Below are 15,371 nucleotides of genomic sequence, written 5' to 3'. Positions count from 1 at the left end.
TCAGTTGTTTATTTGTTAACTTGATGTTTGACAGACAAGCAAAATAAAATGACAGGAATAACAGCCATTTTCCTGCTTATGCGCATATCACTCTCTCACACACACAGACGTAAGCCTGGGTGCGTGTATATCTACTCCCCAGTGCCTGTAGTGAATCCACGTTTGTTGAAGCCAACAATTATCCATGCAGCTCTCCTACCATGTGCTCCCAGTCACCAGCTGTCTCGCTTTCCAGCATGCTGAGGCTTTTGCTCTTCCCCGAAGCAGTTCACATGGGCACTATGATCCTCTCAGCTTAGTCTCTGATTCTAATCCCTATCCTAGGGTCTTGGAGCTTTTTGCTTCTTTTAGCTATTTCCAGTTTGAAATTCATATTTATTACTGGCTCCTCCTTCCAGAAGTGTTGGCTGTAAGGAAAAAGATTAAAATGAATCACAAACTATTTTCATTTATTCTACTAAAGCTTTTCCTAATAGCCAAGGCACACTGATATTATACAAGCTCAGTGATACCCACAAGTGGAGGTCTTTTGAATTTTTGTGTTAATTGACACTATATGAATGAGATTAACTTGTTCATACCTAAGCTTAGGTACAGCATATTACCTGTGGGAGCAAGATTCAGGATTCATTCTGATTGGGATCAAGTAATTTTCATTTATTCCATAGGTAGTATCACTCCTAGCCTCTTCACTCTAAGATAAGATACTTCTTTCTCATAATGTCTCTATTCACTGACTCAGTAATAATTCTTTTGGTAATATGCTCCTTTTTTAAAATAACATCTGGGTTTGGCTGCCTCACGTTACAAGAATGGCTTGTCATCCAACATACTTTTTTTAATATTCTTAGTACACATAATAACAACAAGACACCTAAAAATAATTAAGAGAAGCTGGCACTTAAATTTTGATTACATTTTATTTCAAAGGCCATCCTACATTCTATTTAAGACAGAAAGAAAAGCATATATATTTAGCACCTTAAACTTAGAGTTTATAAAGTAGCACTAAAAATACAAAAAAACAAAAACAAAAACAAAAAAACACAAATTTCCCATTTGGTGAAGAAACCAGTCAAAATGCTGTGTGTAATCCCCTGATGGTGATCTTGCCTTCATCTCAGTGGGTAACTAAATAATGCTTTAATAACAGTTAACTGACAAAGTGGTTGCAGTGGATATTCTTGGAGGACTCCTTTTACTTCTTACCGCTCTCTATTGACCTAATAATTAGTCTTCAATAAGAAAAGGTCAGCTTCTCATTCCATTTCGGTCTAAGGTTCTACTCATTGATTCACAATTTTCCTTTTCTTTTAACCTTATATATATTTCTTGCCAACATCACCCCCAGTGAAAAGAGTCCAAACCAATGATGTCTACTTGCAGGTTCATTTGGGTTAAAAGAGAGTCTGGGTAAGAACAGGCACAGTTCAATCTATTTATCATAAAAGCTAGAAGATTCAAATGGCATGTCTTGCTGAGGGCAGGTCAGTCATAGCTGTAAAGTAAAAGTGATAGCATACTTAAACTTGTAAATAAAGATTATCATATGGATTTCTAGATGTCTTGATTCACTTGTTTTAACTTTAAAATATATTTTTTCTTTTCACAGTATCTTTAGTTCTAGATTTTTATTGCAGCAGTTTTCTTATAAATCCATCCCACAAACAACAATAACAACAACAAATCTCTCAAGTTTCAGCCAAGTTTCTTCAGGGCTCTGCAATTTGGAACATAATTCTCTTGAAGTGTAATCACTGCATCCTATCCTAATGTCCACAGGAACAAGACCTTACTCTCAGAGAAATGGTAAATATAGTCCCTTGTTCATAATACCCACTTCAAACCAGGAACCAGAAGGTCAACCCATTACAGTAAGTTTGTTTTAATGTGTTCAGTCCTAGTAACTGAGCCACTTTTCCTCCCAAGTCCACAGTCCAGAGTTTCAGAGAACAAGGGGAAAACTGAAAAGCTCCTGTCACTTTTGCAATGAATATCTTTCCCTAGTTCAATAATAAACCTATTGTAGAATGAGAAGTGAGAAAATGAGAACCTGAAGAAGAAAATAGATCCAGTTATTCAAGTCATTTGGAAGGTAATATTATGTTGATCATATGTCCGTAATGAAGATGAAGACAGGAAATTGCAACTGGTTCCTTCAAAAAAAAGGGGGGGAGGATATTTTAATGAGAAACAAAACTCTCTACTCAGAGAGTGGCTTATGGGTGCATGTAGTAGCCTCCCTTTACTGCCATTTAGTCAGAAGAAACAAAGAAGTAGCTGCCTACATCTGACCCTACATCACATGTGGAAATCCAGACTTCCAAATAAAGTGACAGACAAAAATACAATGATAATAATGCTATAAGATATCATGGAAATTAACTAATAAAGAGGAACATGTAAAGAAGTAGGGGGTAAGATTCAATAACAAAAAAAAATATGAAGCAAAATAACAATAAGAAAAGACTCTAAGAACATGGTAATAATAATATTGGGATACAAAACAGCAGTTTGAAAGGCAGACTGGAGGTACATCATTTAATGGTTCCAGAAGACAGAAACAAATTCTTTTAAGGCTGCCTGAAGGTGAGGAGAGACAAATATAATAAGCCCTTGAAACAAAATTTGCAAATAATATAGATTGCTAGAGTCTTTTTTTTTTTTTTTTTTTTTTTTTTTTGAGACAGAGTCTCGCTCTGTCACCCAGGCTGGAGTGCAGTGGCGCAATCTCAGCTCACTGCAAGCTCCTCCTCCCGGGTTATGCCATTCTCCTGCCTCAGCCTCCCGAGTAGCTGGGACTACAGGCGCCTGCCACCACACCCGGCTAATTTTTTGTATTTTTAGTGGACGGGGCTTCACCGTGTTAGGCAGGATGGTCTCCATCTCCCGACCTCGTGATCTGCCCGCCTCTGCCTCCCAAAATGCTGGGATTACAGGCTTCAGTCACCGCACTCGGCCAGATTACTAGAGTCTTAAAGTGAGCAACGTTAATTTAGACTCTGTGACTTAGGCAAGTTTTTTTTTTAATATATTTGCCTCATTTTCCTTATGTATGAAAGATGATAATAATTACATTGTCCCAGTGTTTTTAAGTGTTAACTGAATTAACCCTTGTAAGTATGTAGAAAATAGTAGCCAGTGTTGACTACTGGAGCTTTATCTACTATTATATATGTCTATGAGTTGCTAAGTTGCAGAAAATTTAATACTAGTTCATAATGTATTGTTGTTAAACTATGCTTTAATAGTATTCTGTATTTTTTTTTGTAACTTAGACTGAATATTAATGCAAATTTCTGAAATTGAGAGGCTAAAATATTGATGGATTTCTGGACATTGATAAAACTATGAACTCCATTATATTAGACAGACTTTTTTTCAGGAATTTATAATAATCCACTTTAATAAAATAACACTTTTATGGAATGGAATACTAGAATGGTCTACTCGAACTGATAGTGAGTTTTCTCTCTGATCGGGTGTCCATAAGAAGCCAAATTTTAACCAGAAGTGCAGTGACCGTAGAACTGGAACAAGGTGGGCAATTGTCTGATTCTAATGTATGAAGGTAGGTTGGAATTCTGTTAATGTTCTCCTTAGGCTGACTAACCTTTAGATAGGCTTTTTCATGATTATAGGCCTGATGGAGCTCAGAAAATGATACTAAAAAAATATGCTACCTTGGAATACTGAGTATTTTAAGCTACAGGAAATTGGGAAAACCATACAAGCAGGAAGATCACGCTTTGACTTCCTCTGGTCTTTCTCTCCTGAAGCGGGCCGTAAAGTAATTATCTGACCTACCTTCCCTGAAAGTAGGTCATAGGATGCTCACTAGAGTGATCCTTCCCTATACTGGAGGCCTAGAAGAATCTGAACAAACAGGTCTTGCTAAATTCCCCCCAGTTTCTTACTGTTAGATGATGCCCTTTTATTCTCCAAGTATATTTCTGCCCTGAACATCTATGAACAGTTTTCTCTGGGTCTTTAAGTCTTCATTTCTGAAGGCTACTATGTCACATAAAATTTATATTAAATAAATTTAAGTACATTTATTTGTTTTTCTCTTTTTAATCTGTGTTAAATTTTTTTAAAAACACAATATTTTATAATCAGGAAATGAAAAAAAGAGACTTTATTTCATATGAAGTGCCGCAGTCTGTAAGGTGACCATCTCACAGAGAAGCATGCTTCCAGCCAGGACCAGAGACAGGTACTTGGAAGGAGGTTGGGGCGAGAGTTTTATTCTGAACACATATTCAGTAGATTACAGGAGGAGCTATGAATATTAATGAAAATGGTCCTGACACATGGGTATTGAACAAACATGCATGTAACATATGACCTATGTTTATTCTGGGATGGAGACAACTTTTAAGTGTATTACAATTTTTGCTGTTTATATAACAATTGGTATTTTCAGGACACAAATTCACACAAGTGCACTATCTCTGTAAACCAGTCAGAATCAATCCATAGTCTCCAGTCTTCTTACCAAAAGAAAGCTATTGAAATCTATCTCTTGACAGTAGTTACATGCAGTTGTGGAACAGGAGCTGGGGGGTCAGTTAGTAACTGGTGGAGCTACATATTGTTTTAATATTGCTTATATTGAGGCCAATGCTTGCTTAGCTTCTAGAGAAAAAGAAAAATCTCGTGGCTGTTAGAGAATCATTTATCTTTAAGTGTAGGGGTGCATGACTTAGCCCTGGCCAGGCATCACCTTAGGTCCTATTTGTAATTTGGTATCTTATTGCCACAAAGAGTCTTTTCTGTCAGTCTTAGGATCTCTATTTTAACATTAACACTGGTCAGTTGTGTTGTGTGTAAACCACAAAATGTATCTGACCTCCCATCTCATCATGACCAGGAACTCAGCTTTAAGGTTTTTCTGGGGTCCCCTGGCCCACAAGGGGATCCATTCAGTTGGTGAGGGTGGTAGAAGTTTATTTTTAGTTTACACCTGTCTTTTATTTTAGAGTTTGAATTTATTCCTTTGAGATTCAGACCTTCTATCACTCATAAATGTCTCTCTCAGGGACCTCAGAGTCATCGCTTTGAAATATAACCATCAGAAAGATAAAGTCCCAGTCTCAGTCATCCATTCTCTGTGGAAGAGAAGGAGCTTAACTTTTATAAGGGCTAATTAGCAAACACAGGTAGTCTAACACATCGACCAATCTCCCCACTAATGTCTTCAAGGAATTTTCTGCTAGTTCACTGCAGCATTTAAAAACTCTCCCACCTTTTGTTTCAGTAGACCTGAGATCAATTTTTCTTTACTGTTACACTAGTCTTGGTCCCTGTTGCAATAGTCTTCAATAAAGTCTTGAGTTTTTTTTCTGTTTAACCTATGCAGTGCAATTTTTATTTTATGGGGCTGAAAGCGTGATCTCTGCAACTTCATGTGCTGAGGCCCCCGATTTTCTTCGTTATTTTATTCAATACTGCCAACCTCTGATTCTTTTTATTTTTTATATTTTCTCCTCTACCTCAGTGTTTCTCAATTGTGGTTTGAAGCGTCTGAGGGGGTTTAAGATACCATAGTCTGATTTAATTCATCTGAAGTAGGATGGGGAATTGGTATTGTTTTAAATTGTCCGAGATTGCAGTAATTGACAATATTGAGAAGTACTTTTCCAGAGGATAAAACTTTTCCTTTCATGTAATGCTTCTACACACATGTAAAGTAAAATTGATCAGATACTCATCTATCAAATTAAAATTGCCTGCCATTCCTGACATTCCTGGCCTTTATCTGCATTGTCGATTCAGGGTTTACAAAACTCTTCAATCACATATTTATTGACATCCTCTACTTGTTTCTATTATAGAAAACAGAGACCATACTTTATAGCCATATATTACTAGTTTAGCTCACAAAGACAACATTAAATTCTGAAGTGGGGAAAGTAGAAGACCCAATTTATCTCCCTTTTTCATTTGGCTAATTTCACTGAGTTTATCCAATCTCATCTTCAGAACTACTTCCTTTTCCCTCACACTATTCAAGTGTATTGCATAGATGGCCGCACTGGCATCACGTGAGAGCTTGATAGACGTGCAGAAGACACACCCACCATGTACTAAATCAGAATGAGCCTTTCACAAAATACCCAGGTCATTTCTATGCATATCAACCTTTGGGGTATATGGCTTAACTATTAATATAGTAATAGTTTTTTGACCACTCATATGCATGTCCACAGCAAGCTGGATTTCCTGCATTAATTTTTGTATTACTCGTGTCTAGTACAACCCTGGTATTTAGTAGGCATCTAATATATACATTGAAGACATTACTGTTTATTTATTCATAGTCTTATTTATTATTATTCTTAAATTCTCTTTCTTTTTTTTTTTTGACAGATTCTCACTATGTTGGAGGCTGGAGTGCAGTGGCACTGTGTCGGCTCACCGCAACCTCCGTCTCCTGGGTTCAAGCAATTCTCCTGCCTCAGCCTCCCAAGTGTCTGGGATTACAGGCACCCACCACCACGCCTAGCTAGTTTTTATATTTTTAGCAGAGATGGGGTTTCTCCATGTTGGCCAGGCTGGCCTCGAACTCCTGACCTCAGGTGATCCACCCACCTCAGCCTCCCAAAGTGCTAGGATTACAGGCGTGAGCCACCATGGCCAGCAAATTCTTTCTTTTTCATTTTAGAATCATTTAAATAATATTCTATGTTATTATATTAGTTGATGTTAATGACAATGTTTATAAAATAGAGAAATAAAAAATAAAGGTTTACCGTCATCCTGAAACAACTTTGCATTTCTAAAACCACTACTCCATTTATTTTATATGTTTGTGTATAGTTGGGATCATGATGCAGATATAATTTTGAATACTAGTTTTTCATTCCATATTATACAATCAACTTTTCCTTGCCACTACTTACTTTTCAAAGCCATTTTTTAATGTCTACTTAATAATTTTAAGGGGCATTTTACGTCATTTACATTATGGCCTCAGCCCACCTTTCTAGCTTTAGCTCCAGACATGGGTCAAATATATATTCACCACCTGCTCTAATCAAACTAGATTTATTGTTGTCTTTACTTTTCTTACAGTTTCATCTTTTTCTGAAGAGATTTCTTTCTCCTCCTACATAACTCAGCAGATTAAAAATCTACCATTGTATATGATTTTTGAAATGCAAACTTCACTGTATAACTTGTTCATGTACACTTCAAAAGATGTCTCTCCATTCTCCGAACTCCTATCACTTGCTGTTTTTATTTTCTATTACTCTTATGGCATTTACCACATGTACCATAATATTGTGTTCTAGTTATATCTACCAGTTTATCCACACAGAAATTCAAGAGCCATGCCCTAATATTTAACTATATTATAATTGTATTATATATACTATTATTGTAGTATGATGCAATGATATTATAAATATTATTGTATTTATATGTGTGATATTTATAGGACTTGCTCATAGAAGATAGTAAGAACAATTGTTGAATTATCTTCAGTACAGAATCTTTTATTACTTTCCAAGACCTCTTGCCATATCTTCCATGCAGTTACTTACCTCAATAACCTTGATTTCCTCATTGATTCATCTCTTACCTTCATGCACAAGATCCTGACCATCAGCAAGCAGTGTCTTCAAGCATTTTCACTACCTCCGTTCTGACACTCTCTAGTCCAAGGCAACTTTGGATTTACTCACTGACTCCCACTTTCCACTCTTTCCCTGATAATAATATTTCCTCATAGTAATGAGTCACCTTTTAAAAGACTAATCAGTGCTGTCACTCTCCTGCTTAGAACTCACCAAAGGCCTCTTATTACACTTAAAATAACAGTCGATTTTCTAAACGTAACTTACTGAGCCCTGTCAGATTTGGCCACAGTGTGTACTTTCCAAAACATTCCTAAACTTATTCTACAATAGCCATACTCAAACAGAAGCTCCACTCTCATTTTTAGTCTTTGAATTTGCTTTCTTTTGTGTGGAATACTCTTCTTTTAGATATTTACATGATTCCCGCTATCATATCTTCTGGATGCCTGATCAACTGGTGCTTTTGATACTTCTTATCCTCACCATTTCCTCTAACATTTCTCCTCTCTCATTATCCTTTTTAAGTGCTTTGATAACACTTATCATAATTTGAAATTGCATGACCTATATTTGTTTATTGTCTGTCTTCTTCACTAGAATGTAAGCACCTTGAGGGTAGGGGCCTGTTGTCTCTTATTCACTACCCGGAACAGTTTTCGGCACATAGTCTATCAATAAATAATCGTGGAATAAATGAAAGAGTAATATGACAATTGTTACCTGCTTTTATCCTATGTTAATCTATTTTTTCTGATACTCAGAACTGTAATTGGAAGTAGTGAGGACAAGCAAGTGTAAACCCTCTATATCTAAGGTTTCTGCATCTTCAGATTCAAACAAATGTGGATTTTTAAAAATCTAAAAATAAAATAAAAGTAACATACAAATTACATTGTATTGCATACTGTAATCTAGAGATAATTTAGAATATATGGGAGGATGTGCATACCTTATATGCAAATACTTCACTGTTTTCTATAAGAAACTTGAATATCCTTGGATGTTGGTATTGGCAAGAAAAGTCTTGGAACCAATTGACTCTGGATACCAAGGGACAATTACGTATAAAAAATTGTGGTAAATTCTTATTCTCCATTTAGTTTGACTGTATAAGCACAAAGCCACAATGACAATGAGAACCAAGGAGTAACCAAGGATTAAATTTGCGTATAACATCCAATAACCCTAAGGACTAGGAAAACAATTTCTCTTTTTCCTTCCCTCCCCACTTTCCCCCAACAGTTTCCATTATCTCTTGACTAGGAACACGAGCTTTTTCTTAGGACAAATTATAAGATAGAGGTACTATTACAGAGACTCATCATAGCAAGTCCAAGCTTTTGTGCTTTAAGGGAAGAACATCTGAGGACAGAGCACCTTGGGGTAAAGATAAATGTTGAAGATTTGCAGGCCTGGCAGAATCCTCTACATAGATTTCTATGACTCATTATTTTCATAAAATATTTTATTTTATCATGTTCAGAATACAAAAACTTTAGTGTTCAAAAACTTCCAAAACTGCTGCTTATGAAGAAACCATATTTCCCCATCAAATGATTTTTGAAGTTTAAAAAGATAAGGTTAAAATGCTGTCTGTGAGTTCTAATGGCATGCCAGAGCATCAGTTATTTATCTTTAACTATATGCCTGGAAGGACTAAAATGGCTAATACCACTTTGTATCAGAAATTCTAAATAAGAAAAAATATAGAATAGTGAGATGTGTACAATAGTAAAACACATTGAAGTGAATCACTGCACCTACATATATGCATAATATAAACTTACTATGGTCTAGTACACTTATTTTTAGCATTACTAAATCACAGATCAAAAATAATAAATAAATAAATAGATCTTTAATTACAAGAATATGTGCATGATGTCTAATTCCACTTCATGTAAGAACCATTAGAATATTAAAAGGTCATCCTTGAATGCATTTTCATCATACTAATCATAGAAACTGTAACAGCATCATATTGTAGGTAACAGATGAGTTCAGCCCTAAGGCTAAATTCTGGTGAGCTGTGACTTTTGACTGAAATATAAAGGTCATGTCTATGAGCTGAAAATCCAGTCATCCACAGTTTAGTGTCATATTAAGATTGAATAGTACAGGAGTAACAGAATGCTAACTTACATGCTGAATCACTGATTGCACAGGTAATGATAGCCCACCACATGTACGTAGTGAATTAAAGAATCTTTTGCCCTAAATTATGAACAATTTAAAAATATACTGGAATTAATAGTGTCCTTGCTATGTCAATACATACATAATTGGAACTAGCTATGGTTTGAATTATCCCCCAGGAGTTCATGTGTTGGCAACTTAATGCCTCTCTATCCTAAAAGAGGGTCTGCTTTCATAAATGAATTAATATTGCTATGACATGAGTGTATTCATTATTGCAGGAGTGACTTTGTTATAAAAGTGAGCTTTCTCTGGATCTCTTGCTCTTATTCCCTTACCTTGTGATGCTCTTCACCATGTTGTGATGCACTGAGAAGGTCCTCTCCAGATGCCACTGTCATGTTTGTGAAATTCCCCACCTCTAGAACCATGAACTAAATAAACTTTTCTTTATAAATTACACAACCTGTGATATTCTGTTAAAGCAACAGAAAATGAACTGACAGTTTCCAGTTTTCTGAATTTTGGGGATTCAGAATTTTCTGAATCTCTTCCTGATCCTGCTATGAGATTCTAAGATTTCAAAACCCGGGTTAAAAAAATGAGAAATATTCTAAGCTTGGGAGGAAATAAATAAAGCATAAGACTAAAATGGGGCTGGGCACAGTGGCTCATGCCTGTAATACCAGCACTTTTGGAGACCAAGGCAGGAGGATTGCTTGAGGTCAGGAGTTTGAGACCAATTTGGTCAACATAGCAAGACCCTATCTCTAGGAGAGAAACTAAAAACAACCAACCAAGTATGGTGGCACATACCTATAGTCCTAGCTACTTGGGAGGCTAAGGCAGGAGGACCACTTGAGCCTAGGAGTTTGATGCTGCAGTGAACAATAATCACACCACTGTGCTCCAGCCTGGGTAACAGAGGGAGCCCCTGTAAAAAAAAAATTAAAAATTAAAAATTAAAAAGGACTAGAAAATCTAATATCCTCATACATTAAAGTATAATAATAAATATTATAATTTCAGGATGTAATTCACATGACCCCATTCTAAAGGTTGTGAGAAATAAATCTTTTGGCACAATATCTATGTTTAGAACTTTATATCTTATGATAAATATGAATATGGAAAAGACAAAGTTACAGAATAAAAATGTTAAATAATTACATTAATAAACAGACACATGATACCTTAAAGTCAGAAGAAAAGAAAATTAAGGAACAGTAGAAAATTAGTAAAATTCATCATTATTTTTGAATTGAAGGATAATTATTCAGTTAGCAATTAGACTTGTTTTATCTGAATAACCCAAAAACAATGGATGGTGAATTTAAAAAATAATACCCTTGAGGAAAGAAAGAGCATACTTTATTTTATGTTAAAACTTGCATAAATGTGTGCAGATTTTTGACAATATAGCTGATCAAGTTGATGCCTTGAGAATCTAACCACTGATAGAAATACAAAAGTTCTTACAAATCATAACTTTAATTCCATAATTATTCTGCATTCATTTCAGGTACTTTAAAATACACCGTTTACAAAAATATTACTTAAAATAATTTGTCATGAAAATGTGTTTCCTGATCTCATCATTGAGGCCTTCAAGAGGTAGACTTTTGAGATATTTGTATCTTACCTGGTTGGGAGACATAGTTTCTTAGATTTAAAAAGAGACACTCAGTATTTTTATATACTTCTGTTAGTTAGCAAATTATATTTTCTCTCACCGATTGGATCGGTATCCATTGTTTATTAGTAATTGTGAGTTCTAGTGCCTTTTCAGGGGAATTATATATGGTTGTTGGACATGGAAAGAAACACAGAATACCATAAATTATTTCTGTTATAGAAGCCTGTTATTCTTTCTGGATGTGAGTGAAATACTCAATACTCAATTTTATTTGGTAAGAATGACTATGTGCATCAAATCTAGGCTTAAATATTCTCGACACTATCAAAAATTTTCAGTGTAAACATTGCATTCAATCTTAGAGGGTATGTCTCCTACAAGGTAAGATTTAGTTGTCTATGTGCATATGTGCTGGGGTTAGGCAGTGGAAGATACAGAAAGCTCTAAGATTAACTTCTTACATTTCCTTTGCTATTTTCAATGCTTTTTCTGAATTTCTACTTATTTGACTTCATTAAAAATGAGTGATACTTCAGGTTATTGACATTTACTGAAATTAACTTTAAAATCTGTTTTATATCTTATATCTTTGTTGCTACTGAAAACTTATTCAAATTATTCAATGACCTTTACTGAAAAGGAATATATTTTTGTACATGGTCATTTACTAAAGAGTTTTCCTTAGGTTTTATCAACCAACAATGCTAGCCCTTTGAATCGTGGAGGTCTTCTTTTTCTTTTCACCCATAACACACTGGCAATGTCTATCACCTCTGGCAGACAGCTAACAAAGTCAGAAGGATTTTCAGTCTACTCCTGGCCTCCAACTGCTATTTCTATTCTGTTTCCATGGCAATGGAAATCAGATATATAAAATAATAATAAAAAAGAAATGCTTTTACTTGAGAATTTTCCAAGCTTTTGTCAAGCTTTTGATTTTCTTTATTAAAATACAATGTTTATTTTCAAGTTAAGTAATCAAATACTTAGTAGTTGTTTCTTGAAACTTTATTTTTATTCCAGAATCCAAGTATTTAGGAGAGAATATATTTCCTTTGAAAGGAAAAACAAAGTGACTTTGACATGACTCAGCCTATAATCTGTTTGTCTATGATATCCAAGACAGCCAAATAGTGTCCTACTGGTTCTCAGTGAGGCTGTAACCCCAGAAAGAAGACATCATTTGCCTTGTTTGGGGTTGGTTTGGGGTTGGTAGGGGATGGAGCATTGCTTCTGAAACTGGTGGAACTGCTGCATAAAATGAAAGAAAGAATCCAATTTCAATTCAAAATGTGTCCAGAGTACAAAGTGATGCTTAAAACATCACAGTGACAATTTTGGAAGCAGATGGATGATGCCAGCTTGGTTCTGTAGAGCTGCTCATGTTATCCCTTCTCAATAGTAGAGCCTGTTGTCATAGGCTGCTACACTTTTATCACACCTAAGCTCCCAAAGGTAGATATCGGCTTTAATGTATGCTATCTCTTTTTTTTAAGTATCACTTCTGAGAATTAATTACCTCATTTTGTTTCCTTCATGCTATGTTATATCAAACATCTTCCGTTCTTCTAGAATAATTCATGACTTTGCTACTTTGGGCAAGTAGACAGAGGTGTTTTAAGACCAATTCTGTATTCTTGTGAATAGTATCGTTGCCTCACTAAAATCCATGATTATGGTCACAATCTGATATGGAGCCACAGTTCAAAAATAAGATGCTGGTTGCAGTTATCTTGTTGGTTTTTTCTCTTTCAATTGAAAAAAAAAATCCACTTTTTACATTTTTATAGAATAAACAGCTATAACACGATTTTTTGACCATTTTCATAGTTTATTTCAAATGCTACATACCAGATATATGTTCTAGTAACTTTGTATTTGTTACAACCTTCCAAACCTCACACATAACACATCCCACATAGACATGTCTTTGAAACAGGAATACATTATGTCACAGGTCTACACTCCTCTCTGGCTCCCATGATCAGAGTGACATTAAAGTAACTTAGGCATTTTGCATTATATTTTATTTAAGTTCAATTCATGTCTGTTGAGGTATTTTTCCCGTTTTCTGATATTTCCTGGCACTTAGAGATCTCATGACTGCAGAAGAGAATACACAAGTGAAAGCAGAATGATGAAGAGCATAAGATGTGAACTTCCTGAACTCAAATCTAACACCCTCACTTCTTTACTGTGAAAACTGGTGAGGTTGTTAATAAATATCACCACCCCTTATTTTTTCAATCTATCAAATGGGAACAATAGTTATAAATAGTTAAATAATGTGATTGATGCGAAGATTAAATATATCTGGTACACAATAAACATGGAAACATATTTTACAACTATATAAATTAAACAAAAGGTAACAAAAGTGAAAGTAAGTAGAATAACCATTTAAATATTGCCCAATTGCAATCATTTTTTACAGTAAAAAAGGGTGCTGAAATAATAAAAATATATAATGTTTGAAATATTTATGTACTTGATAAATCGTTATACTGTTTTGATTGATAAATGTTCTATTGTTTTGATGGGTGTATAAAATAGTTCAACTCAAAAATTACTTTGAAAATTAATCATAAATAATTAAAAGTATAATTATATGTAGCAAAATTAATTTTGAAATTTGCATTGATTTTAAAATAACATAAATACAATAATGATGTTTGGCACATAATCATATATTTAATCAATTCAGTGTCATTGTTTCTGTCCATAGCAAGGTATCTTGCAGTCCACAGCTCAGGCTTGAGCACCAACTAATACAATGAGTAGAACCTGGGACAGCAACACAACCCCAAACCACAAGGAATTAGCTGTCTCTGATAGCTTGGTCCTAGTGTGCTTGATCATGTCCCCATATTCCCTGCATGATATTCTTAAAATTTCTTGAAGGGAAAATGTTAGTTATACTATTAGAAAGGGTTGAGAGAGAGATTATATTTCTAGTTATCTTTCAAATTTAACCACATGTGTCTCTTTTTGTTAGCTGAGTTTATGTGGAACTTCAATGTACAATCGACCCTTGAACAATGTGGGGATTAGGGGTTCTGACACACTGCTCAGTCAAAAATTTGTATACAACTTTTGAGTACACAAAAGCTTAAGCTGATTGAGTACCCAATAGCTTCCTGCAGACCAGAAACCTTACCAATGACATAACCAGTCAATTAACATATATTTTTAAGTTATATGTGTTATATGTTGTATTCTTAAAGTTGTGTTATATGTTGTATTCTTAAAGTTAGCTAGATAAAAGAAGATGTTACTAGGAAAATCATAGGGAAGAAAAATGTATTTACTATGTATTAAGTGGAAGTGGATCATCATAGAGGTCTTTGTCTTCACATCGAATAGCCTGAGAAAGAAAGATGAAGAGGGATTGTTCTTGCTGTCTCAAGGATAGCAGAGGGGGAAGAGGTAGAGGAGCTGGAAGGGTAGGCTGGAGAGGCAGGCACATTTGCTGTAACTTTACAGAAATACATTGTTATTTCTGCCTTTTTGCTTTTTTGTTGCTCTAAAAATGTTTCTAAATAGTACCAATCCTTCTTCCACTATTTGCTTTAGTTTTAGTGCCCATATCCCAGAAGGAGTCATTTTCTAAAAGTTAAAAAAAAAAAAAAAAAAAGCAATCTTGAGTAATCCGAATCTTTCTGCCAGATTGTCTAATGTCATTTCTTTTCTGGCACTGCTGCTTCTATATTTCTGCCTCATCATCTGGCACTGGTTTGGAAGCACTCATCTCTACCATGTTGTGGTCTGTTAATTCCTCTGGTGTGCTGTCTATTTGCTCTTGAATTTCTCCAAGATCTGTATCTTGACACTTCATCTCTCGTTTATTTTTTTTTTTTGCCATATCCACAATATCTTTCATGATTTCCTTGATTGACTCTGTCATAAATCCTTTGAAATTATGTGTAACATCTGCACAGAATTTTCTCCAACAGAAATTTTTGTTTGTAACTTGATGACTTTAATGGCTTTTTCTATAAAAATGATGGGATCTT

This window comes from Macaca mulatta, chromosome 4 (genome assembly GCF_049350105.2).
Source record: "Macaca mulatta isolate MMU2019108-1 chromosome 4, T2T-MMU8v2.0, whole genome shotgun sequence".
Classification (NCBI taxonomy): domain Eukaryota; kingdom Metazoa; phylum Chordata; class Mammalia; order Primates; family Cercopithecidae; genus Macaca; species Macaca mulatta.
Note: the sequence above shows the minus strand (reverse complement) of the source record.